The sequence below is a fragment of the Lissotriton helveticus genome, chromosome 11 (genome assembly GCF_964261635.1).
Source record: "Lissotriton helveticus chromosome 11, aLisHel1.1, whole genome shotgun sequence".
Taxonomy (NCBI): domain Eukaryota; kingdom Metazoa; phylum Chordata; class Amphibia; order Caudata; family Salamandridae; genus Lissotriton; species Lissotriton helveticus.
Window position 1 is genome coordinate 658,788,832 of NC_136072.1, and position 24,734 is coordinate 658,813,565.

Consider the following 24,734-nt stretch of genomic DNA (forward strand, 5'->3'; position numbering starts at 1 on the left):
AGCCTCCGGGTAGCGGGTGGCGTGGTCCACTAGCACCAGGATGAATCGATGGCCTTGTTTTGTGCGCGGGTCCAGGGGCCCTACGATATCGATTCCGACCCTCTCGAACGGGGTGGTGACCACGGGAAAAGGTTGCAGGGGGGCTTTCAGTTTGCGGCCGCTCTTCCCACTGGCTTGGCACGTGGGGCAAGATCGGCAATGCTGGTGTACATTGTCCCTCATTTTGGGCCAGAAGAAGTGGGTCACCAGGCGGCTATAGGTTTTGTCTTGACCCAAGTGTCCTGCCAGGGGGACATCGTGGGCCAGGTTTAGCAGAAAGTCTCTAAAACGGAGGGGTACCACTAGGACTCGGCTGGCCCCCAGCTCCGCGATTCTTTGCTCACTGTACAGCAGATCATTGTCCCAGTAGACCCAGTGAGTTCCGGAGGTATCCCCTGCGCTTTGGGCTAGCGCTTGCTGGCGGAGTCCCTCGAGGGAGGGACAGGTCTTTTGTTCTTGGCGAAATTGTTCTTGCGTGGGCCCCCCCTCTTGAGGCCACTGGTCGAGGTTAGCGAGGTCTGGAGGTTGAGCTGGTTCGGGGGGGACGTCACGGTCGGTGGTTTCGGCGGGGGCGACCGGAGGCGGTGGCGCCGGCCATTCGAGTTCCTCTGGGCGGGTGTTGGCACGGGCGGTCATGGACCGGGTGGTGACGCACGCCCAGTCCGGGACGCCCAGCATCCCCAGGTGCTCTTTTCGTTCGACTGCTGCCCATGGAGAGCTTTCCAGGTCATTACCCAGGAGGCAGTCTACGGGGGCATCATCTCGGACCGTCACCTTCAACATGCCGGAGACCCCTCCCCATTCGAAGGGGACGCAGGCCATCCGACACAGACTTTCTGAGTTATCGGCTGAACGTACAGGGCAGAGAATGTTTGGTAAGTATTGTTCGGGGGTCACCAGGTGACAGCGGACGGCTGTTACACTGGCCCCAGTGTCACAAAGGGCTTCAGCCCGGCGTCCATTGATGCCCACCCATTGGCTGTACTTCTGGGTATTAGCGGGTAGGGGGACCCGCGGGACCATGTCTCTCCCCCCTAGGCAGGCGAGAGCCATGGCGGCTGGCTCCCATTCTTGGTGTTCCTGTTCATATTCTTCTTGTTCCTCTGAGATCCGTTCCTCCCCCAGAGCAGCAGCGGCTACTTGGCGGGGTCTTGGGCTCTGGTACTGGGGGCAGTTTGGGTCGTTTGCATAGTGTCCGACTCGTTGACATCGATGGCAGGTAACATTGGCTCGATGTCCCGGTCGCGCTGGGGTGCTGCCCCGGTTGGCCGGGGGGGTGGGGCTGGTAGTGGGGGTGACCGGAGCGTTGCTTCTTCCGCGTCCTTGGCCTCCACCTCCTCGGGGACGGTGCTGACCATTGTTGTTCCGGTTCTGTTCGGAGGACCCATTTCGACTCACTCTGGTGATCTCCCACCGGTCTGCTTCGGCTGCGAGCTGCCGGGGATCCGTTAACTTGCTGTCGAGGAGGTGCTGGCGAAGTTCAATGAAGCAATTGTTCGACAGATGCTCCCATACCATAAGATTGAACAGTTGTTCGTAGGTTGTGACCTTGCTTCCTTTGATCCAGCCCTCGAAGGCTCGGCTAAAGTAATTGACATAGTCCACCCAAGTTGTACCTGGGATGCGGGTGCAGTCTCGGAACCTCTGACGGTACATCTCGGGTGTGAGGCCATAGCGGGTGAGGAGTGCAGCTTTCATATGGTCATAGGAGGTCATCTGCTGGTCCGGGAGTTGCAGCAGGGCGTCGCGGCCCTCATTGAGGAATCTCCCCCACAGACCGGCCCCCCAATCGCTTCTATCGATCCGGTGTGCAGTCATAGCGATTTCATAGGCCTTAAACCATTGCTGGATGTCGTCCTCTCGGAAGTATTCTCGAACGACATCCTTGGGGATGTGTACCTTCTTCTCTGTTGCCCCTGGAGTGTGGGGTTGCTCGGGCACCCCTGTTTCTTTATTCTGTTTGCGTAGGTCGATTTCAGCTAATTTCCGCTCATGTTCATATGCCAGTTTCTTTTCCTCGAGCTCCCTTTGTCTCTGTTTCTCCTCTCTTTCTTCTCGGAGACGCAGGTGCTCTAAGTTGATTTTCTGTTCGGCCAACTTTAGTTCAACGTCCATTTTGAGCCGGGCCATTTCCAGCTCGTGTAGTCGGGTTCTTTCTCGTTCCTGGATCTCGTCTGGCGAGAGACCCGTTCTTCGTTCTTCAGGGGCCATGGGGGTTTGTGCTGCGATGTCTTGATCGGGGGTTCCGGCAGCCCCGGTTTCTGCCCAAGATTCCAGGGCCTGCTTAAAGTCATCTTTGGTATTTAGTCCGGTGGTCGCGATACCTAATTCGATACAGAACTGTTTAAGTTCACGATGGCTGTACTCGCCCAATTTCTCCATCTGGAATTTCTCCGTTGATCCGCTGTCTTTAGTTGACATCGTGATTCGCCGTGGGGTGAGCTACTCTCTGTACGGTTTATGCGGTGATTCGGATCCCGCCGCTGCCACCAATGTTAGACGGACCGGGAGGGTCGGCCGAGGATACGGGGAGAGGTCTCCGGGGAGAGCCGTCTCCAGTGAATCGTACAGACAAGTAACTTCCCCCCCACAGACGGACACCACACAACGATAAAGTTCAACGATACTTTATAGACAATTCTTCAAGTACGGTAGAATGGTACAAGGAGGTCTGGACTCAGGGGTCCCCTCTATTCTGGTCTCTGTGTGGGAAAAGGGTAGCGGGACAGTCTTGTTACCAAAAAGATGGAAAATAGCTCTCAATCCTCGAGCTCGGTGGTGTAGATGAACGGGCCGCGGCGGAGCCAGCAGGTCCCGAGATGGATGAAGGAAGACGACGGTCCGCGGCAGAGCCAGCAGGTCCCGATGAAGGTGGTGGTTACAAACGGTCCGCGGCCACGCCAGCAGGTCCCGACGATGATGAAGGATAGGGTGGTTCCCAAAGCCGCGGCAGCGCCAGCAGGCAAGACGAGGGTGCACAAGACAGAGCTACGGCAGCGCCAGTAGTCCGTCAAGGATGAGTTCTTCTTTGCGTCTCTCGACTCCAAGATACAACTCCCCTCCTGCTCTGGAGCTGCCCCAGTTATAGGGCTGGTGTGCTTTGATGTCCGGACCCTCGCACTTGGAGGTCGGGAGGTCCGGGATGAGGGGGTTCAGACACCCAGCAGGGGGGTGGAGCCAGCGCCCGGGGAGGCGATGGGCGAGCGGCACTTGGCGGGGGAGAGCCATCGACACCTCCTGCTCCCATTGACTGACCAAGTAGCCCGCTCACCTCCTGGGTGGATGTTGGTGCCGGAATGTCTGAGGCCTGGCCAGGCCCAGGGTCGAGGTCGATCGGGGGCCAGGCGGCCTCGTGGTGGAGTGTCCAAGATGGCGCCCAGGAGGGGTGCGCAGGCCGGTAGTGGGTCGGCCTACGCGGTCAACAGGTTCGAGTGTAGGGGTCCCTGCGGGGACGGTGGACGTGCAATGGTGGTGTGTGGTACTTGCGTGGCTGGTTCGGGCCTGGTTGGGCCGGGGGAGAGCGGCCCTTCATGTGGCCTGTCCAACACATGGCCATATGCAAATCAGTCTGACCCTGTGCCTCATGGGAACAGTCCAGCCCGAACTGCCAAGCCATGTCTTCCCTGGACCGGAATCAAGCTTCCCAGGACCGGTTTCTGGCATTACAGCCGTCTTCAGCCGGGCTTGCTTGAATCCAGTGACATATGTCACCTCTTATCAGCTTGCAATGTCTGTTACATAAGCCACTGATGATCTTGGTCACATAACAGTGTGGCAGTAAATTTGTTGTCTGGACCGTTGTCTTAAATGCACAGAGTGATCAATGCACACATGCAAGTGTGTGGAAGAAATAAATAATATGTCTCACGCCCTGCAGATGACCATCTCTGCTCTTGATGAAAGAGAATGGATGTCAATGATTCGAATATGAGGACTAAGATAGGCTTTAGCCACTCAGTGTTGACACACAGTGGTAATGTCATAATACTGAACCCCTGACATGTAACATTTATGGACAGTGTAAACTGCCATCCACAGCAAATTGTAACAGGTGTGTAGCACAGGAGAATGGAAAGTGTCATGCACTTTGAATGTTAAATGCTTAACAACATCTCAGCATGAAACAGATATCAACAATAGTAATTACCCTTTCCATTGCAGAGGATAAAACCATACCGCCTGGCCAGCACTCTGTTCCAGACATCACTGGTAATGGTAATGAAGTTGAAAACATCCTCACCATCAACCACGATACCCTCCAAGAGCTCCTGGACTCCATATGATCACCATCTCTGGGCCTACATAGGGTCAGCAGCATCATGGCATCTCCACATGCCTCACCAACCAACCAACCAACAGGCACCACTTCCTACCACAGCCATACCCCTGGACTCTGAGGACCTACAGGTCAGCTTCCAACGGCTTGAAATAGGAGTCCAGCAGGAGTTGGCAAATTAGGTGCAGGTGGGGTTGGATACCCTGGCAGGACAGTAGAGGGGGCTGTGGGTGCCTCAGTCCCATTAGGGACACCTTTGTTGTCATCAGAGGAAACTACTCTCCACTCCATCGCCTCCAGTAGTCCTTGGTTGACATCTCCGGTGTCATGAGCGAGCGGCACCAACAACTGCCCTGCCAAAGTTGCACCAGCGAGGTGGTCAATGAGCTGCAGGACATAAGAAACATCTCAGAGACCATGGAGCGGAGGCCGGGACTCTCACATGGCTGCTATGGCTGCCTACCACTGCGACATTGCCGCTGTGTAGCAAACCCAACAGGTCTTCCTCGCTGCTGTGCTGCCTCATGTGCTGGCACAGATGAATGCTGCTGCTGCTGTCACGGTATTCATATCTTCCACCCCTGATATTTCTGTGTCTTGCTTGCCTGCGCCCTCATGGGAGACACCCAACACATCAGAGGAGGAAGATGTGCACGCTACATCTTTCCAGAGGAACATCCTGCGGCAGCATTCATCTATGTCACATGTCCAGTTTCTGCTTAGCCCTGGGCTCACCAACTTGCTAGGAAACATCATCTGTCACTGTTGTCATCATGACTTTGCCCTGTTCACCTTGGACATTTATGGACTGCCAATGTGCCCCATCATCCCCAATGACACTGCCACTATCCTCCTGACTGAAAATGTCCAATTTCTCAACATGTTCCATGACATGTTCTCCACAAGGACTCTGTCTGGAAATCCAGTGGCTTGAAACATCATTTGGGGTAGCTATCATGTGAACTCTTCATGTTTGACCCAATTTGATTTGCACTCATAAATAAATGCCCATTTAATTGCCAGATGTGTGGTGTCAGTCACTATGAAACGGGACACATGTCAAAAATGTCTAATCTGTGTAGCCACTACATCAAATAAAGAGTATATTTGAAACTTTGGTGTCTGCGGACTCTGGGATCTCGATAGGCAGTGACAATACAGAACTTGTGAGAAGTACATAATGTCAGATATACATTGAGTGGTAAATTAAGTTGGCCAGAACAATGTTTAACTGGTAACGTGCCCTCAAATTGTATGGAAAAAACGGTCTATTCACGAATATCATGTCCAAACATGGCAGCCAGTGAAAACACCTCATTGGGTGACCAAGGAAAACCTGGTGTTACTATGGCGAAATGAGGAGAAATGCTTTATTTCTCTTCGTTTTTGCTGTTTCTACTTTTGCTGTACACCATTTGTGATTACTTATGCGCATGAAGGGACACCTTACTGCACATAAACAATAATTTCCTCAAAAGAGGCACCCTTGCACTATGGTGCAAGGGTGCCTGCATTGGCACTAGGTAGCTTAATTTAGCACCAGCACAAGGGAAAATGCAGGGGTGCACCACATCTTTGTAAATACGGTGCATACCTGTATTTTTTTAATGGGGGACCGTGGTGTTAGCATTTTGTGCGTTACGCCATGCTCCGCCATTCCCTTATAAATATGCCCCAGAATATTCTTTTACAGGACATCGTATTTAACACATTTTCCCCATGCATTGCCAAAAGGCACATATTGAATTCTGCATTGTATGCATGTCTGATCATGTCATTCAATAGGCTATATGACTGTACCCTGTCCCAAGATAATGAAGCCACTCACACATGTTGCACAATCAGTCAAGCTGAAAAAACAGATTAATAGTAGGAAAATCCTAGATCAATACATCTGTGATCCACATTAACAAACTTGATACTACAATTTAGAAAAAGGTAAAGGTTTATTTTGATAAGATAACAAACTAAATATAAGCCTGACTACCCTATTCTAAAGTCATGACCTAACTATTCTACACTACCTTAATGCTAATTATCCTTAACACTACCCTAAAAAACAATAACTTAGCATACACATTTCACAATATATATAAAACTTCAATCCCCCACCCCCTTTAAGACAGGACAAAAACAACTATACCTAAACATACATTACCTACACATCCTAAATAACCCTGGGCCGTGAACTCCGCTCTGCTTGCAGCAAGATTTCCCCCCGTTCACGATCGTCAACATCAAGTTGGCGAGTGCGAGCATGGAAAATCAACGTCCCGGCAAGATTTCTCAACATGGGTGGTCAGGTTTCTCATTGCGAGGTTTCTCATTGCGAGTGGACGCATATGCTCGCGACCACTCGCATTGAGAAACTGCCCGTTCACATTAAGAAAGCTGCTGATATAGTAAAATTCTACTCGAGAGGTAGAAAAGGAAAACTTGCGCTGTGCATGGTGCCGTTCGCAATGATTACACAGTGCGGTCAAGCATACGGCACTATGCAATCACCTCGAATAGCATTTTTCTTCGTACTCCGCCGCTGGCGGAGCTCTGCGTAGTGCAGCAGAGTTGTTTGTGCACCTCGCAGTGTTCCATATAGAGCAACTCTGCAAACTCCGCCCAGGGTTAATCCTAAAGAAATATATATTTTTGGGGGTTTTCTTTTTTTTTTCTTTTTACTTCCTTAATAATTTCAAAAACATCAACCCCCCACCCAAATGAAAAGGAACTCAACTCATATCACTATAAACAATGTAGCCTACATTAAAAACATTATCTAAACATAACACCGCTAAACCTACACTAACTATAATATTACCCTACATTAAAAAAAGTATCACCTATAAATTTGTAAAAACAGGATTCAGGATGACTTTTAAAGGGGTCAATCACGGGAAACTTTCATATTGGGAGGCCCAGGGCTCCCTTTATGTCCTGTGTATGTCCGAGCATCTGCTCCATCTGCCTCTCCAATATTGCCACCCTTAAGTTCAGTTCAGGGAGTAGCCTCCTAAACTCCCTACTGAGAACAGATGGCTGTGCTGGTGAGGCAAGTGCAGCAGGTGGGGCAGCTGCGGCTGTTGGGGCAGGTGCAGCAGGTTGGGCAGTTACGGCTGGTGGGGCAGGTGTAGCAGGTGGGGAGGTTGTGGCTGCTGCGGATGGTGGGGCAGGTAGAGCAGACTAGGCAGCTGCGGCTGGTGCAGCAGGTGTGACAGGGTGTTGGGCACCAGAGGTTCTGGGCATAGGATCCTTCTCAGCGTGCTGACTTGCAGTAGCTGACTCAGTTTTACTTGCTGTGCCAGATCTTGGAGCACCTTGGGGTAAAATTTTCCATCTCCCTTGCAGCCTTTTTCCCCTCATATCTGTGCTGCATTTCGTGTACCCCCGGGCACCATCCGGACATGGCGATAATTGTCCCTCCGGATTTTGAAGGTTTTGGCTGCCTGAGGTGACATGTTGTCTGTAAGAAAATAAATACATGACAATATGTAAGAAACAGGACAAACAACAATGGGTAAATCGTTTTTTTCAAAACTCAAGTTTACAACAACAGGAAGGCAACAGTCTGTAACAACTTTTCAGTTTGAAGCTTTGTGGGGCCACTCACATATGTGGTCCATGTCAACTCAATACATACAAATCTGACCTTAGGGTAATGAACAGGATAGTACATAGCAATGACAGAGCTCTACAGCATCAGTAGATGGTCTCCTAAGTGAAATACTAACATTAACATATACTCAGACTGAGTCCACCAGGGCAACGTACATAAGGAGACTGATTTACAGGCCCATTGTGGCCCATGGGCATAACATTTACCCATACTCATAGGACACACTGGGTGGTATAGGGGCATGCAACTAAGCACCAAAGTGTTTCAAATGAACAAAGGTCACTCATTTACCAACTGCAATGCACTACATAGTCTGATTTGTCTTTACAGCTACATATCCATGGATCGTTCTGTATTAATCTACCAGAAGTATGTGAATACTTCTATGTCACAAGGCAGCTTGCCATACCACATTGCAAAACAAACTGAGTACATGAAAAGTAAGACAGGATACAATGATGGAAAGGGTAGTTGGACACATTACATTGTCCAACAATAGTAATCTCAATTCCAGCCTGTTATAGGTCTGGGGTGGACCAGTAATCCAACTTTGAGATATATACAAAAGGTCCTAACATGTGAATGAGACATGCTCATTGTATGAATCACTGTCACTGACAAGTGTAGCTGTAATGCTCATATCCTTAGTGACCGCCATATCATGCCAGTGTGTACATGGCACTCCAGTTCGGTCATAGACATCACTAACTTCCCTTTTTCATATCGTTGCCTGCATCAACACTGTGAAACACAGATGCAGGGTAGATGTCAGATAGACCTGTCGCACATATGGACAAGGTGATAGTGCTACAGAAACATAACAAGGTTACAATACTGCTGGAGTCACATTGGCCTACACCACATGTAGTAAATAATCTCCAGCCATCTACTGTGGACAAATGATGCCATGTACACATGCTACGCTACCAAGTAGGCATATTTGCCTAGAGGTTGGAAATGGATGTTGCAGTTGACTTCACAACACTGCACCCATTTTAGGTACATGGTGCCATAATTAGACACAGAATCAAGATCTCTAGCTGCACCATCAGGCTACAGCATAATGTTTCATGTTGAAGGATGGGCCCAGTGGGTGACCTACTACTGAATATCTGTGTGCAAACATGTACAGGAGCATCCTTTCTGCAGAATGGTGGATCCCAGTGTCATGGCAAAATTGATGATGATATACTCCAGCATTCAGAAAATGCATTGAAGAAAGAAATATGCAATAGTATGGGGCACCCCTGCATTTTCCCAAGCACGGGTGCCATATTTAATTGCTTAGTGCCAACGAGACACCATTCCACCATGGTGTAAGGGTGCCTGTGTGGGTGCTATGCAGCTAAGTATGGCACAGGTGCAGGGGAAAACGCAGAGGTGCCCTGTAAAATAGTACAGCTTAACGCTACAATATCTTCTTGTGAATATCCCTCATTGTGATGTCACGTGGCCCATTGGGACATTGTCATTTTCACTAAGTTAACATGAGCCCGTTGCAGCTTGCCTGCTACTTTGAGCATGTTACTACACGTTTTTATTTTTGCAATATTTTCTATGGCTTCTTTCTCATGAGAACCCATCGCTGTGTTCACTCTCTGCATGTTCCTGGGATTTTGACTGAACATCACGTGCAAGGTCAAAGAAAAATGCCCCTTGTTATTTTGTTCTGGCCAGGCCTTAGCCTTAGACAAAACATACAGATGCAGCTGTTTTTTTAAAAAAAACATGCTTTGGCATTTAGTGGGATTCACAAATAGGTAACACACACTTGGAGAGGGACCTTTCCAGGAAGAAGAGACAAGACAGCACCTATCATGCAGATCTGCCATCCATGAACTAAGATATGAGGTCTGCTGACAAAGCCCACAGAGCTTCTATTATGTAATAATACTTTGTCTTAGCTAGAGGAGGGAGGTTAGGCACTATAGTCTCTTCTCTATTGCCTTTTTATGATGACCTCTCCCTTCATGATATATGGACTAGCTGCTATGCTGACTGTATTTTTACTTTGCATTTTCCTGCTTGTTGTGGCATGTATACTGCATGTTAGGGCACGTTAGTTAAAACAAATATTTTAAACTGTGTCTTGTCTCTGTCAAATCTTATTGTAGATATTGTAGACAAGTACAAGGGTGCAAGCGAAAGGTTGTGTTTTGTTACTGCGATTCCTGAGAGATCTGGGAGTGTTGTGTTCTAGGGTGTCTAATAATTTTTTCTGTGTGTGTGAGTAAGAGAGCAAGTGAGACACTATAGCTCTTCGGTACCGGGCTTGTGGGTACTAGACTTAGTTCCTATACATCAAGGTCCCATATTCCCGTGCATATTTCTGTGCAGAATCCCTGCAACCTTTGGTCTGGTATTTATTTATGAGACCCCTGAGTTGTGCTTTTGCTTGTCAACAATTCCCTCTTACTGGTTTCCAGAGACATCCATGTGTGAGTGGTGGGCCTCCAATATTTATGTTTTTATAGGTTTTTCAAGCTTGAAGTTTAAAAGGTTTTGTTTCTCTATCTCAACCTCATTTTTCGCGACAGTTTTTCTGATTTATCCTTTTCCATTTGTATTACGGCAGTGGCAATTGTGGAGCCTAACCGTGCCGCGGTTACGGCATTCTTGACTCAACATGGAGTCCCCAATGTGGGAACGTCCTTTATCTTTGTTGTCGAGGCGGATGCTGTTCACTGTTTGGAGATTTTTTACTCCTGTATTAAATTTCCACCCGTGGATAGGAATGATAATTTGTTTTATGGATATACAGCAGCCACAGTGCCACGGGCGTATCGCCCTTATGCATTACTTGAAGCTCCGTTGACGGCCTGGGAGCATACCATCTGGTTTAATGGCTCCCTTCCTCACCCTGTTTCTGTTTTTCATTTAGGCCCGTTATCAGTCGATGGGGCCACTTGGCCCGTTTTTGCGGTTTTTACACTGCATCCAAATTATCTTAATGTTACACTCGCAGAGGTACGTCAGTTACATACAACACTGATTCATATATACAGAAGTGTCATTAAATTTATGTCAGGTGCGATTTAAATGGCTCTGTCTGGAGCTGCACCCCAGCCACCAAGATATAGTGATGGTCTTGTTATTAGTCCTGTCATGATTAATTCTGTGATTGGCAAACATCCTAAAAAACGTGATGACTGGCCATTTGAGCTTGCACAAAAAATTGAACTCCTTTAAGCTTTCTCTCCACATACGACCCCTGTAGAAAAACACAGGATCCTTACAATGAGTTTGCCTAGTGATTTTATTTCCGCTTTGGTGATTACACCACCTGGGGGACGGTGTTTGCTTCAGTGTATACACTGTTCTTTGGCACCCCCTCCATGAGCGTTCTAACAAGCGTTCCGAAAAAGGGACAAGACGAACACGGGCTGGTCCAGCCCTGGACTTGGGGATGAAGTTAGTGGGAATGTTCCCAACTGTCTCCGATATAATTCTGGCCAACATTAAAGGTGAAGCAGTTGGCTTACAAGTACGTCAACACCTAGCGGAGGCGCCGTACATGGATCAGCAGCAACAGTTGCTGATTATAATTGCAGATGTGTATACATCTTTGGGCCAACCATTTGCTCAGCCACAGTCTAAACCCCATCCTGAAAAGGAGGGTCGTCCAGTCTTTCCTAAAAAGGCTTGGAACAAGAATCAGCGGCAGCAACAACAAAAGCCTGGTTCACGTGCTGGTTCGTGACCACCTGACGCTTCTGAATGTAGATATGACTTGCGTGACCTTTCTAGCATTAAGAGACATTAGAGGCTCCAGGTTTCTGATCCTAGTTCTCCTCTTTCCTTTCAGAAATCATCAGATCCACAATTCGGTGGGGGTGGGCTGCATCAACAATTCGGTGGGGGTGGGCAGTAGAATCACAGACAAGGCGAGTATACGCAAGCAAGACGTGACCCGCAGCACCAGTTTGACCTAAAAGTCAAGCAGAAGGAGCCACCTCAGTATCAACCATAATTATGCTTCAGATGTTGGGAAGCCTGCTCCTTGACCGGAGTTGGGTGGTACACCTCCGCGACAGCACAGCAGAGGTTACCATAGTGGGGCAGACACTCCACCAGTATCTGGAGGCGAAAGCAACCAACACTTTCATTACCGTAGAAACAGCTGATACTCGAGTTGCACCTCCTGATAGGCTTTATAAAGTAAGCCTCCAAATTGAAAGTAATATTAAAGGCCCGATTAAAGCAGTTTTTGGTAACTCTCACTTTCTCGTATGATATTTTGTTAGCGGAAGTTGATTGACCTCCCTCTTTTGTCCTAGCTTCCTCTAGAGGGGAAGATGTTATTCTACCCAGTTTTCCACAATATGTTCCTGAAGACGATAAAATGACCTACACCTCCAAGTGGGCTTTATCCTTAGCCCTGGCATTAAATCGCAGTCGGGAAGAATGGGACGAGGATTACCAGGTTCATGTCATTCCTTTGCGCTCTACACCTCAGCCCCAACCACAGTATCCCATAAAGCGAGAAACTAAAGCTTTCGTAAGTAACATTTTGTCTCAATTGAAATACCAGGGTGTGATCGAACCCTGTGTTTCATCGGTAAATAATCCTCTTTATCCAAAATTAAAACCGGAGGCTTCATATCATATAGTTTTAGATAATAGACATTTGAACAGTCATGGTCTTAGCTTTGCGGTTCAGGACACACATAGCTCTGTGTTAGTTAATAACATTGTTTCAAAAAAGTACAAAACAACTTTGGATATTTCCAATGGATTTTTCAGTCACTCTTTGGCTGCTGAGAGCCGTGATTTGACCGCATTTAGTGCACTGGGCAATCAGTGCAGATATGCGAGATTGCCTATGGATATAGGAACAGCCCTGGTGTGTTTACGGCACGCATGGTGTCCCTTTTACATGAGAATGATCCCAATGCCTTCTCGTACGTCGAAGACATATACTTGATGGAAGATAAATTACAGGCGCAGTCTTGCGTGTGGACCGCATTAGCACACATTTTGCAAACCTTGGATTCAAATTCACTTTTGATAAGCCTCACATCGCTTTCTTGGTGATTCTTTTTCATGGTTACAAACTCAGCAATGAAGGTCGGGGACTGCCCCCCCACTTCCTGGAGAACTATGCTCAATTGCAACCTCCATCTACACTTAACAAATTGCAATTTTTGTAAAAATTTTGGGAGGACATACGCTGGATATAATGGACTTGTTCTTTGACATTGGCTGATGTCAACTTTATCTTTTATCCTCCTTCGCAAACACAGGAGTTTTTAAAATATGTACATTTTCATCCTCCGCCTTTGTCATTACTCCCACTTAATCAGTACAAATGCATTATTTATACTGATGGGTCTAAGCCCGCCATTGGTTCTAAACCTGTTTATTATGCAGCCTGCGTAATAGTGGAAGGTAAAATTGTTAATGGGGTTTTTATATCCTCCTTAGTGCACACACAATCTCTTGGAGATTTCACAGCTCAATTGGCGGAGCTACGATCTTCAGTTTTGGCTATTGAATTTGCTGCTCCTGAAGTCCCCACCCTTAAAGTGTGCGATTCATTTTACTGTGTACAATCCTTCAATGACAACTTGTTTTTCTGGACACAAGATGATTTCCGTGATTCTAAAGGTAGCGCAATAAAGCATAAAACGCATTGGGTTCGAGTGGCCGCTCTTAAGGTTTTCCTTCACGTTACACATGCCACTTGTTGTCTGATCAAGTTCCATTTGCAGCTATTCTGTCTGTTGGGGATTGGCTGATTCCCAATGAGAACCACAGACTTTCGTTGATCATTGCAGCTCATGACTGCATGGCTTCTGCCCATGCCAGAGTAACTGCAACAGTTTCGCTTTTACTAGTAAACAACCGCAAAGGTGCACCACAAAGTTCTTCAAATAACAATATTGTTAATAAGTCACGGAAAGGTGATGTTTTTCTTGTTTTTCAAAATTCTTTATTTTCCAACATTAGCACCATACAGCCGACGCGTTTCGTCCCTATGGGACTTCTTCAGGGCTGTTAATACAAACATATTTACAGTGAGATTTTATTAAAAGCGAGGATTACACACAATAATTTACATAACATACACATACTCTATAATTGACCGAGACTAGTGTACTGCACAGACATCATTAAAAAAGTAGGCCTACATCTAAGAACCAACCTATACAAACATGGACAACAGTAGGCCTAAATTCACATTTAGTAAAAACATTGCTGAACAGACGGCTGGAGTCTGACAACAGGTGAAGGGGTTTCATAAGTCACCTGATATGCATTTATCTGATGTCTCCAACATTAAAGTCAATATTTTAAGATATTGATATAAAGCATTTCAGCTGGACGAATTGGGGAAAAATGGAAACAGCGAATAGAAAACAATTTGAGGCTCATGTGGGAGTGCTTACATTTAAATTCTGAGACTATCTCAGGAGTATTGGATACATTATATTAGAAAAAGAAGGGGGAAAGAAAAATAGGAAAGCTAGAGCTTAAGGATTAGTGCAAGACAAACCAAAGAAGACAAATTCGCTTTTACTGTAACGTTTCTGTTGGCGTGGTTTATATCAACAGACATGTAAATATGTTCATTCTTGTGACATTTGTCAACAGATTAAGCCTTCTTGTTGTACGTCCACCCCACACTCAACTTTACATGTGTAATCAGCCATTTGGCTGCATTAATATTGATCACTGCGGGTCCTTTGACGTCTGATACTGCTTTTAAACACATCTTGGTTGCAGTGGATTCGTACACTAGATTCCTTTGGGTTTGGCTGCAACGCAGTACTGATGCTCGAACTGTTATATAAGATTAGCGTGTCTTTGTTGGGACATTTGTCTGTGGCACCTTCCATTCTGACCTAGGTCCTGCATTTGCCTCTATGGCTCACTGGGATGCGATGAAGTCTCTGGGGGTGCAGGTGCAATTCTCGTCTCCATATAGGCCTGAGGGCAATTCTGTTGTGTAGCGGATAAACCATGATTTAAAGCAATCTTAAATGGCTAGGGTATTAGGTACTGGCCGGGGCTGGCTGACTCATCTTTGCGGACTTCAAAGTGCACTTAATAATGTCCCTAGAAGATCCCTGGGTGGGCGTACCTCATACAAAATGCTCTTTGGCATTAAACTTTTTGTGCCAGACATTGATGATCTAGACGTTGTGGCCTGCTGTGACCTTTGACATAGATAAGCAATGTGCTATGTTACAGGAACTAAAAAAAAAGCTTTTGATTCGCAAGCGAAAGCCAATTTGCCCTCTTCCATGGATGCAGCGGTGCTGATTCCTGGTTCTGGCTGACTTCCTAAAGTTGGAGATCTGGACTGAGAAAAGATGGAGAACGAAAAAGAATTTGGTCCATTCTACTGTGCACCAGTCAGAGTCCTTGGTTTAAAAGGCACCCGTACTGTGAATCTACCTCCGCTACCTGGAAGAAAAGAAAATTGTTACATTTACATCGAACATGTCAAGCTACACCATATGGCCGATAATAAACAGTATGCCTCCGAGCATTCCACGCCGGAATCTCTCACTGAATCCAATGGCTTCTGTTCCTTTGAATAATCCCCAACAAATGGTAAGGAAGATGGAAACTTCAATTAATGTATTGCCTGTTTTACCTTCTACATCCACAACTGCGGATATTGAGTATGCTTCTCTTCCCCTTGAGGTTATAATTGACATTCCTGAAAGTACAGTCCATTAATATGCTACTGAATAACAACCACCGCTGTTTCAGCTGGGGTCCAGTGGATACTACATGGACCACACTCATTTTTCATCTGAATCATCTTCGTCATCATCATCATCTGTCGCAGAACCCCTTACACGTACCAGAATCTTCATCTCCTGGTTCAAAAAGACTTACATAGTCCCTCCATGGACATACGTCTAATTGGTGCTGACAGTGGTGTTCCTTCTTTTCCAGTGGATTGGGTTTGTGACTGTGTTTTCCTCTTGATTAATGGCCATTACTTACCTGAACTCTCTGCTCTGAACTTTGTTGATGGTATTCCTCCCATAAAATGAAAGGAGATCAAGCCCCAGTTAATATTTCAGCATTCCCAGTTGTTGATGGTATTGTTTGGGATAAATTATCATACAATATCCATGGCCCAACGGAACTGTTGAACATTCCATATGTTTTCTGTGTTTCATTAGGAGCTGTGGTTTTGCCTGATATACACCCTGATGACTGCGATATTCATACTGTTCATTCATTGTTCTCTGACTTGAAATATTATACTGCTTTTGACACAGAAGATCTGTATTTAAATTCTGCATACTGTGCCGATTTGTTCTGCTATCAACATTATCACCATCATTTTCAACACAAGACCAGACTCTGAGACCATTTTTTAATTTTACCCAATGAGAGCATTGTCCAACACTTTTGCAGGAGAGTTAAGGCACCCAACAGAGTAAATGTATGTATTTTTCTGGTTACAATCTTTCTGACTCTCAGTCCTATTTTTATAAACTAACAATACCCTCCTGCACTAAATTTATGGTGAACCATAACAAAATTAGTTTATTCCTCGTCCTTCATATTCGATTTGTCCATGAAGAGTTATGAATATTGGAAGGACACCATTGATTTGAAATCCATTTGGGGTACCAGAAATTGGCATGTGCAGGGCACAGAATCATTGCATCTTGCTTATCTGATATCGTCTCAGCTCATATTTTTAAATGCAACAGTACAACAGACTATTTGTTTTAGTTTAGCCACGGCCAACAATTTGAATTCTCCTTCTATTCAATTGTAGGCCCCGTATGACACATGGCAAACTCATACCAGCTATACAATTGAAGACTTAGCTGTCATGTTTCAGGATGTCACACTTAACTCTACCACTATTCACTCCTTGGGATGGTTACTGTGGCCAACAAGCTCCAATGCAAGTCAATTATGCTTTCTGAATACTACATAAGGGTTTACACAAAGTAGACCTGATCTGCATTTCCTACATTCCCATAAAGTTGCCACATACTCAGTGGGTAAATTATATCAGCAATGGTTAGAACATTCTACACTGTCATCTGTGAAACAACACCTTTCTTTCGTCAGGTGACATTGATCTGGATGATTTTCTTTCAGGTCCAAAGATCCCTTAAACAAAACGTTTTGTTTATGCAGCCTATAATTAATTTTGGAAGCTATTGCAGAAATTGACAAAGCTAATTTAGAAAAAATTCTTGCAGTTGTCGATAACAACATTAATACACTGTCTTCTCATATATATATATACTTTGGATAATTTTGTATTATCAGTCATTGACATTGTTCAACATGAAATGTCTATTTTGTATCCAAATCAGTTATGTTCTGTGATGCAATTTGCATGGACCTTACAAACGCTCAAAAGTGGACAAGTACAGGGGGATTATATGAATGTTTCTGCACAATTTTTTCCATTTAATTTGACTCTTAAACAGAAATTAATGTCAATGAAGGATGCAACTTATACATTGTTATATAGTAAACCATTGGAACAGTTACCCCTTTCTGTGGCAGAGACTGATTCAGGTGTATGTTTAATACATGGGGTTATTTCACTGCCTATCCCACTATTTTAGTTTAGTACCTGTATGAAACATTATCCAGTTGGTAGATATGAGCCACTGGGCAGTAATTATATTCATGATTTATGTTCATTACCTTTCACCTTTAGATGTCAACGCGCAGAAAATTATGTTTTCCTTAGAGGGATGATTGTGATTCGACAGTAGGACATTCCCTAGTCTGTAAACAAGTTAAACTCTACGGCGCCTGTAATGTTTCGGCCTCTAATCTGGCTTGTTTTTTTTAAAGTTACCCCTGTCCCAGCTATTATTCATGTGCTAACTTTGCTTTCTAATGGAGGTTATCATATTTTGAATAACCCTGACTGCTGTGGATTGTAGGCGGACATCCCATATCTAGTAACAGTTTCCCAACGAGTTACATGTTGCAGTAATGTCCTGATTCCACACCCGCATGGGATTGTAGATAGTTCTCTTTGGTCTTCCATTCCAACTTTGAAAACAGATTTCAATAAGCTAAGCAGACTCAAAGTGCTATTGTTTCAACAAGATGCGGCTCTCACATTAGCTCGAGAGACCTTCAAATTGTAGGTGGTCAAAACCGCAACTGAGATTCACTCACTACTACATACGAATCTCCCACTCTATTTTGAAGAATTAATACACTAAATATTTAATTCATTGCCCATTTTTTTTAAACTCGTGAGATCCAGCCTTGTTTCCTCCTTTCAAACCATTTTTGGAGTAATGCCGGCCTTTATCCATTTATTTTTTCCAGCGCCTTTGGAGGGTTGCCCCTGGTGCTCCTGTTGATTTGCTGTGTGCTTAATGGCCTATTATTGCTTAGCAATGTCTGCTCAATCTGTGGAGCTGCCAAACCCAGGCCAGTTGCACCTGAACCGTGATCGAATGCATTAGCTTTTTGGTTCGATGCCAGTGAAGTCCTTTGCAATGGGCTATTGGCTGACCTTACGTTATATATAACAACATGAAGAGGCAGTTCCCAATAATATACAGGACCGAAAAGTTCCAATAGTAACGATTGCCCACAGAGCAGCTGGTTGTGTTTAGATTATTTTATTATCATTTGTATATAAAAATTCATAGAGCAAACTTCATACTTCAATGAATGAGACAGCACGTATAATTCAAATAGCGTCAACCCAGAAACACAAGGAACAGTAAAAAAAGCACATGCACCATTAACTCATTCTACCAATCACAAACTCACTTACACACCGATACATCCATATAGATTCAAACTACTAAAAAACTCTCAACAGCCAGACAGAAAGAAGCGACAACGCGCGTTTCGGAACAGTGCCACAGTGGGGTATTCCTTCATCAGGGCGCCAGTCATTCAGGTACATAGGAACACAACAGTCTTCCAGATGTCCGGGTAGATAAATTTCGATCATCTTCATATGTTCTGGGCAAACAACAGCATATCTGTGGGCAAGACAAAAGTAACAAAGTAATAGCAAAATGAAATACAGTACTATAACACACAGAAGGTGTTGGTCAAGACATGGAGTAAAACAAAACAGAATCCAGCCTAAATCCACCCAGTCCACATACATACAGTGAAAAAAGAAGTTAAATTACAGAGGTTCATATAAGAAGATATATTAACATCAAGATAAGACAAAAGACACTTCAGGGGGATCCTTTAGTCATAAGGTCATATCTATTCCTTGAGAATCACAGGATCAACCAGTGCTACAGTATACCAAAAGGCCGCTAGCTCCTGAAAGAAAGAGAAAGATATTAAATATAAACATACCAGGAAGGAGGTTTCCACGAAGCCAAGATCAAAGGAATGGTTAACGGGCAGCCTCATGGTATAAGATCAAAGTAGTTTCAAGGGCGAAAATATCGGGCGAATCTGTGCTGCAGAGCATATAAAGGGAGAGAGAAAAGGGGGCCATATAATGGATATCATAAAATGTCACGTAACACGAGCACCCCTATTTCATGTCTAATATCTGCACGGCAAACCATTGCGCATACAGTCCTAAAATGTCCATAGACTGTATATGCCAAACAAGCAACAGACGCTCACCTGAATGTTCAAAAGAACAAGAATTCGAAGGATGTATTCATTCCCAACGTTTATGGTTCACGTAACGTGAAGTTAAATATTCGAGTGATGTACTCTGAATAAAACAAACGAAGAGTAGACATTCACCTGTAAATGCACCGCACAATATATAAATAACAAAGAGAAAGAGTACAAAAGTCAATTCACGTAGGGGCCTCCATTAACTAAGCAGATACGAAAAAAAATGTGTTGTAAGCCGTGCTCTTCTAAGTACCATCGACTAAACTGCTGCAACTCGATGTAGCAGTGTGGTCCGATATAAACCGGAGGGTACAAAAGGGCACATAGGACCCAGATCTTACAATAAGCAACCATAGAAACAGTTATATGTGGCAGTGTGGTCCGATATAGAACAAAGGGTCCGAAGGGGCAAATAGGGCCCAGATCTTGCAATAAACAAACGTAACAGCAAAAAAGATTGTTACCTCTTTTATATAGGAAGGCGGGCCATACTCAAATATCAGGGTAAAAACTCAGACCGATGCAGTCACCATAGTGCCAATATCGGCCCACTCACCAGCCCGCTCACAGTAACATGCATGCCGCAGAAATAAGCAGACAAGACAACTTTTTTGTTGGAGAAAAGTAGCTGCAGGTTTATTAGCATACACACATGCCAACAAGGTGGGTTATCTTACAGGCGATCCAAAAGGCAAGCCGCCCCTCGCGACCTACCACCTGATGGGCCAATTTGCAACGTGGCCGTAGCCAATCGTTGCCTAGCGGTTATGGGAGGAGATAGCCCCTCCCAATTCCGGTGAACCATTGGTCCACCCTCTTGCTCACGCCCCCCCCTACGAGGGGCGGAGCGTTCAAGCAACCCCCAGTTGTACAGGTTTCCAACCGCCCGTAGGATAGCGGGGCGCCGTCGCACCCCCAGGGTCCACCGCACAGACTTCCTGGGGATAATAGGCCTCAGCATCCTTTGTGCTCCTGAAGAGGGTACTCCCGGGTACCTTTCCGCCTCTGGATCGCCCTGTAACTCTGCCACAGCCCTGGGTGTGGCGACCGTCGCAGCCAGGGACCCCCACCAAGGCCGGCATTCCTCCTACTATTTCTAGCTCGTTATCTCTAGGGTCTCTTCCCCTAACCAGCCTGAATCAGTCAATGTTAAATGAGTGCCAAGCCATCCTCCCAAAGCCCCTTGCGCTAGGCATACGGTCTCCCAGGTCTAAAGACATCCTGTCTCCTCTGCCCTTTGACTATACGCAGCACAGGACTTCCTGCGCATGGGCTCCAGCGCCTCCCTAGTGAGCGCCTTGCCTACAAGATAGCGACAAGGAAGACCACTGAAATTACCTGACCCCCACTGATGGCAGGAACCCCACCGTGGGTAAAAAGTGATCATTCTCTCAGGCGATGGCCAGCGCAAAATTCGTAACAAGAGTCACCTACACTGCTTGCTGACCAGGGACTGGTCACATATGCCAGAACCCTGATAAACGCTAAAGACCCTGATGTACATACCCAGGAGGTGTAGTCTATAAAGCTAGTGAGTCGACAAGGTTCCCAATCTGGTGGACAAGGAGCGTCCGCTGGCACCCGTCTGAACGTGAAATACAGAGACAAGCCCATCAGTCCATAACACCCATGCCTGATCCACAAAAGGCACATAGCGCCCGCTGCCACCCGCAGCGCATGGCGAGGGAAAAGTGGCCCAGAACCCCGAAACGGAATGTCCCACACTATCACCCTCACAGGATCTAGCTACAAATGGGCTACCCCTGATCTGGCAAGGTCTGACGGAGGCCAGCCCCCTGCCCCTAGTTGACTACCTACCCCGGGGAAAGAAACTTGCAGGAAACCCGCAGGGGGGGTCAATGACCGAAAGTATGTCAGAAACAGAGCAGAGAGGTGCCCCTCCAGCCTACTTCCAGCAAAGTGTGCCATACAAAGTTCTCCCCCATTGTTCCCCACAACATAATGCACCCCAACCAAGCAAGACAGTTGGTCGCGTTAGCCAAAACCTGTCAAAAGGGGGGAGGACTTTTGGACTGTCTAGGCTGATCTCACTGAACCCTCTCGTGGTGCATGCCTGTTCCTCTATCAGCCCATATGAGACATATAAATGCGGCTTAGTTGCCCCACATACAGAAGCCACACTTAAAGCTTTCATGCCTAGCCGACCACGAGCTGGCCACCCTATGACGAGGCTCACAGGATCAAATGCTATGTGTGACATTTCCATTAGATCAGTGCACAAAGGGGGCATTGGGATATTTCCCTGTAGGTTGTAACATACAGCTAAGACCTGCCCCTTCTGGGCCCACCAAGGACGTCGAAATACAATGCATCAAGAAACGACGTGCCTCAAAAGGTGCCTGGTGCCCAATACCTTAGTTGGACAACTCACTTTGTGGCCGCAAGCTTCACATCAGCGTATAAGGCCGTTTCGAGTTTTGCTTAGGCAACATCCCTTTAACACTGAGAATAGTATCTCCCCATGTTTGTCACTTGTACAAATCGTCCCCCTTTGCCTGTCCTTCGTTGGACCCTATGAAGCTTAAAACAAGCAGCCTATCCAACTGTGTATACATGTAGGCCGCTAGGGGAACTATAACTTCCTCACTTTTGCTTCCTGGCCTGTGAAACTGCAAAAGGGAACCCTACTTAGGTACCTGAAAAAAACACAAAAGAAATACTGTCAGGTAACAGCCTACCCGTGTACTTCGCCACGGGCCCTCCAAGCGTGTCAACCCTAGTTGTAGAATATAGACTGTTGAATTTTACCTGCCCCCTCGGGACCCTTCAAGTAAAGTAAGCCAACTAGGCACCTCCTTGGCCACAAACACACTAACCTGTGTCCCAGGAAGTGGAGCCAGGTAGAGGCTTGTTGTATCAGTCAGACCCGGCGCGGGGCCAGACTTGAAAGTCACAGTGGGGTCTCCCCGGCAAGAGAACACTGCAACTGAAACCCTACGTAATCCTCGAATAACCCCCAAAAGAACTACTGTCTAGGTAAGACATACCCGTGGTCATAGACAAGGGCACTCCACTGCGTGTGAATACTTAGCAGTAGATTAGACTGTAGAAATTTGCCTGCCAACCTCGGGCCCCCTCAAGTGAGGTCAGCCAAACCAACACCTAACTGGCCAAAACGCACCAACCTGTGACCAGTGAGATGGAGCCAGGTAGAGGCTACGTAGTATCAGCCAGAATCTGCAAACCAATGGGCCTGCGAAAAAGAAACTGGTGATTCTGAGCTACAGCTAGGAAAGGGGTCTCAGTGTGGGCCATATAAGGAGGATACGTGTGGCATCTGCAGGCCCAAGTAATCAATAGGGCTACCCAGCATGCCCAGGCAGTGTGCTGAAGATTACCTGGGAAATCCCTACTAACCCTTGCCTCACTGTAATTACTACAAGAGGAGCACTACTACTACAACCAGCCCAACTTCTGGCTTAGTCCATGCTTCTTATTTCCACAAGTTCCATCCATCGCCCGAGGCAGGAGTAGAGTTGTTTCATGCTACTAAGTCGATACTTAAAATGCGAAGACTGGAATGACCATTGCACAATGGTGAGTGACAACAGGATCACCTCTAGTCTCGAACGAGAAAACATCCTGTTATTGCACAGGGCTACCTGCTCTGGTCAGCATCAACGGTGGACTACCAAAGTAATCCTTCCATGGGGGGGAACCTGCGCGCCCCACAATAGGGCCAGCCATGACTCCTGGGGTGGACCTGGGCGACCCAGGCCCCAGCTTACTGCCCCTTCCCCAGTGTGCCAACCCTTAAAATTGAGATAAATAAGGGGGCCCCCTATGTGGGTCGTGCAGTTCCACAGCGCGGTCCCTGCATGTGAGACAATAAACATCGATTAGCGGCCCTGCCCCCCCTCACATACCACTTATGTTCTCTGCAAACAGTCAGAGGCCAACAATGCCCCCCACGCTACCAAGAACATGCCTGATTGTCTGTTACGAAAACTAGTAGTCCCTATTACATACTAGGAAGGAGTACGGAGGGACCAGCCCTTGCGTGGCGACAGAAGCAGGAGTGTAGTATAGTGTCTAGAAAGTAAGACAACTGGACGTGTGCTAGGTCCGGAGATGACCGCTAGCCTGTATGTGAGATGAAGACTCACAAAAACTAGTCCCCTTACTATTCTGCCAGGCACACCTCTACGTCCCAGTCCTACCGGCTGATCTAAAACATTTCTCCTCCCTAAAAGACACTTCCAAAATCATTCCGTGCCTTCTCCTATGAGAGGGAAAACCCCAAAGTAGGAGAGGAAAGAGACCTTGACGTACACGTGCCACCATAGTCTGCGGAAACATTTGTACATGGGTACGACTGCCTGTCCAGCATTACAGGAATTACCTCTACGTGAACATATAAACTATTGCTACTTCCGGTGTGGCCTAAGAATAAATGCCATGGCATCCAAGTACCTCGCGAGGTACTCCATTTCGTAAGCAGGAGACCTACATTCACTCTATACTATATAATACTCGTTAATATGGGACTCTACTTACGGATATTAAAAAATGTATTGGATACACGTGCGGCATCCACCTGCGCGCAAGCTCTGCATTATTGTCCAACACACTAGGACCCCAGAGTCTATCATCCAAAGACTTTAATGGTGAGACATGCTACAGAATTCTTAATGTGGCGTAACCCTGAGCATGTCCTCAGCTGAGGAAATGTAGTACGGCATAAAGTAAAATCCGGGATAAATAAATCCCAAGTAAAACTCCTTAGCGCTACTGCGGTAAAGAAGCAACGTCCCCCAACGAGGCTAGCTGGCATGACCGTGCGAGTGCAGCTTAATGACTGACCGTGACCTGAGGGATGTCATTCGAGCCGCCTGTAAGCGATGGATTAGCCAGTGCAACCTGCCCCGCCGAGCTGCGGGCAATAAAACAGGCAAACAGCTAACAGCGGCACAATGTGCACGCCCCTGAGGTAAAAGCACTTCAGGCCACCGTGCCTCTGGAAGAGGAAGGAGAACCGGTCTGGCCAGCAGCACAGAGCCCCAGCCTAGTACTCACCGATTACCAAAGCCGAGCCAAACATACAAGCGCTGAATGTAAATACCGAGCCCCTAAAATGGCCGCCCCCGCCTCCCTACACCGCGTTGGTCGGATCATATAACAAGAGGCCCCTGAAAATGGCCGCACCGGGCGCCATTAACATACTGCGCCAGACAATGGAGCCCATAAAAATGGCCGCCCTTGCACGTGCGGCCCACA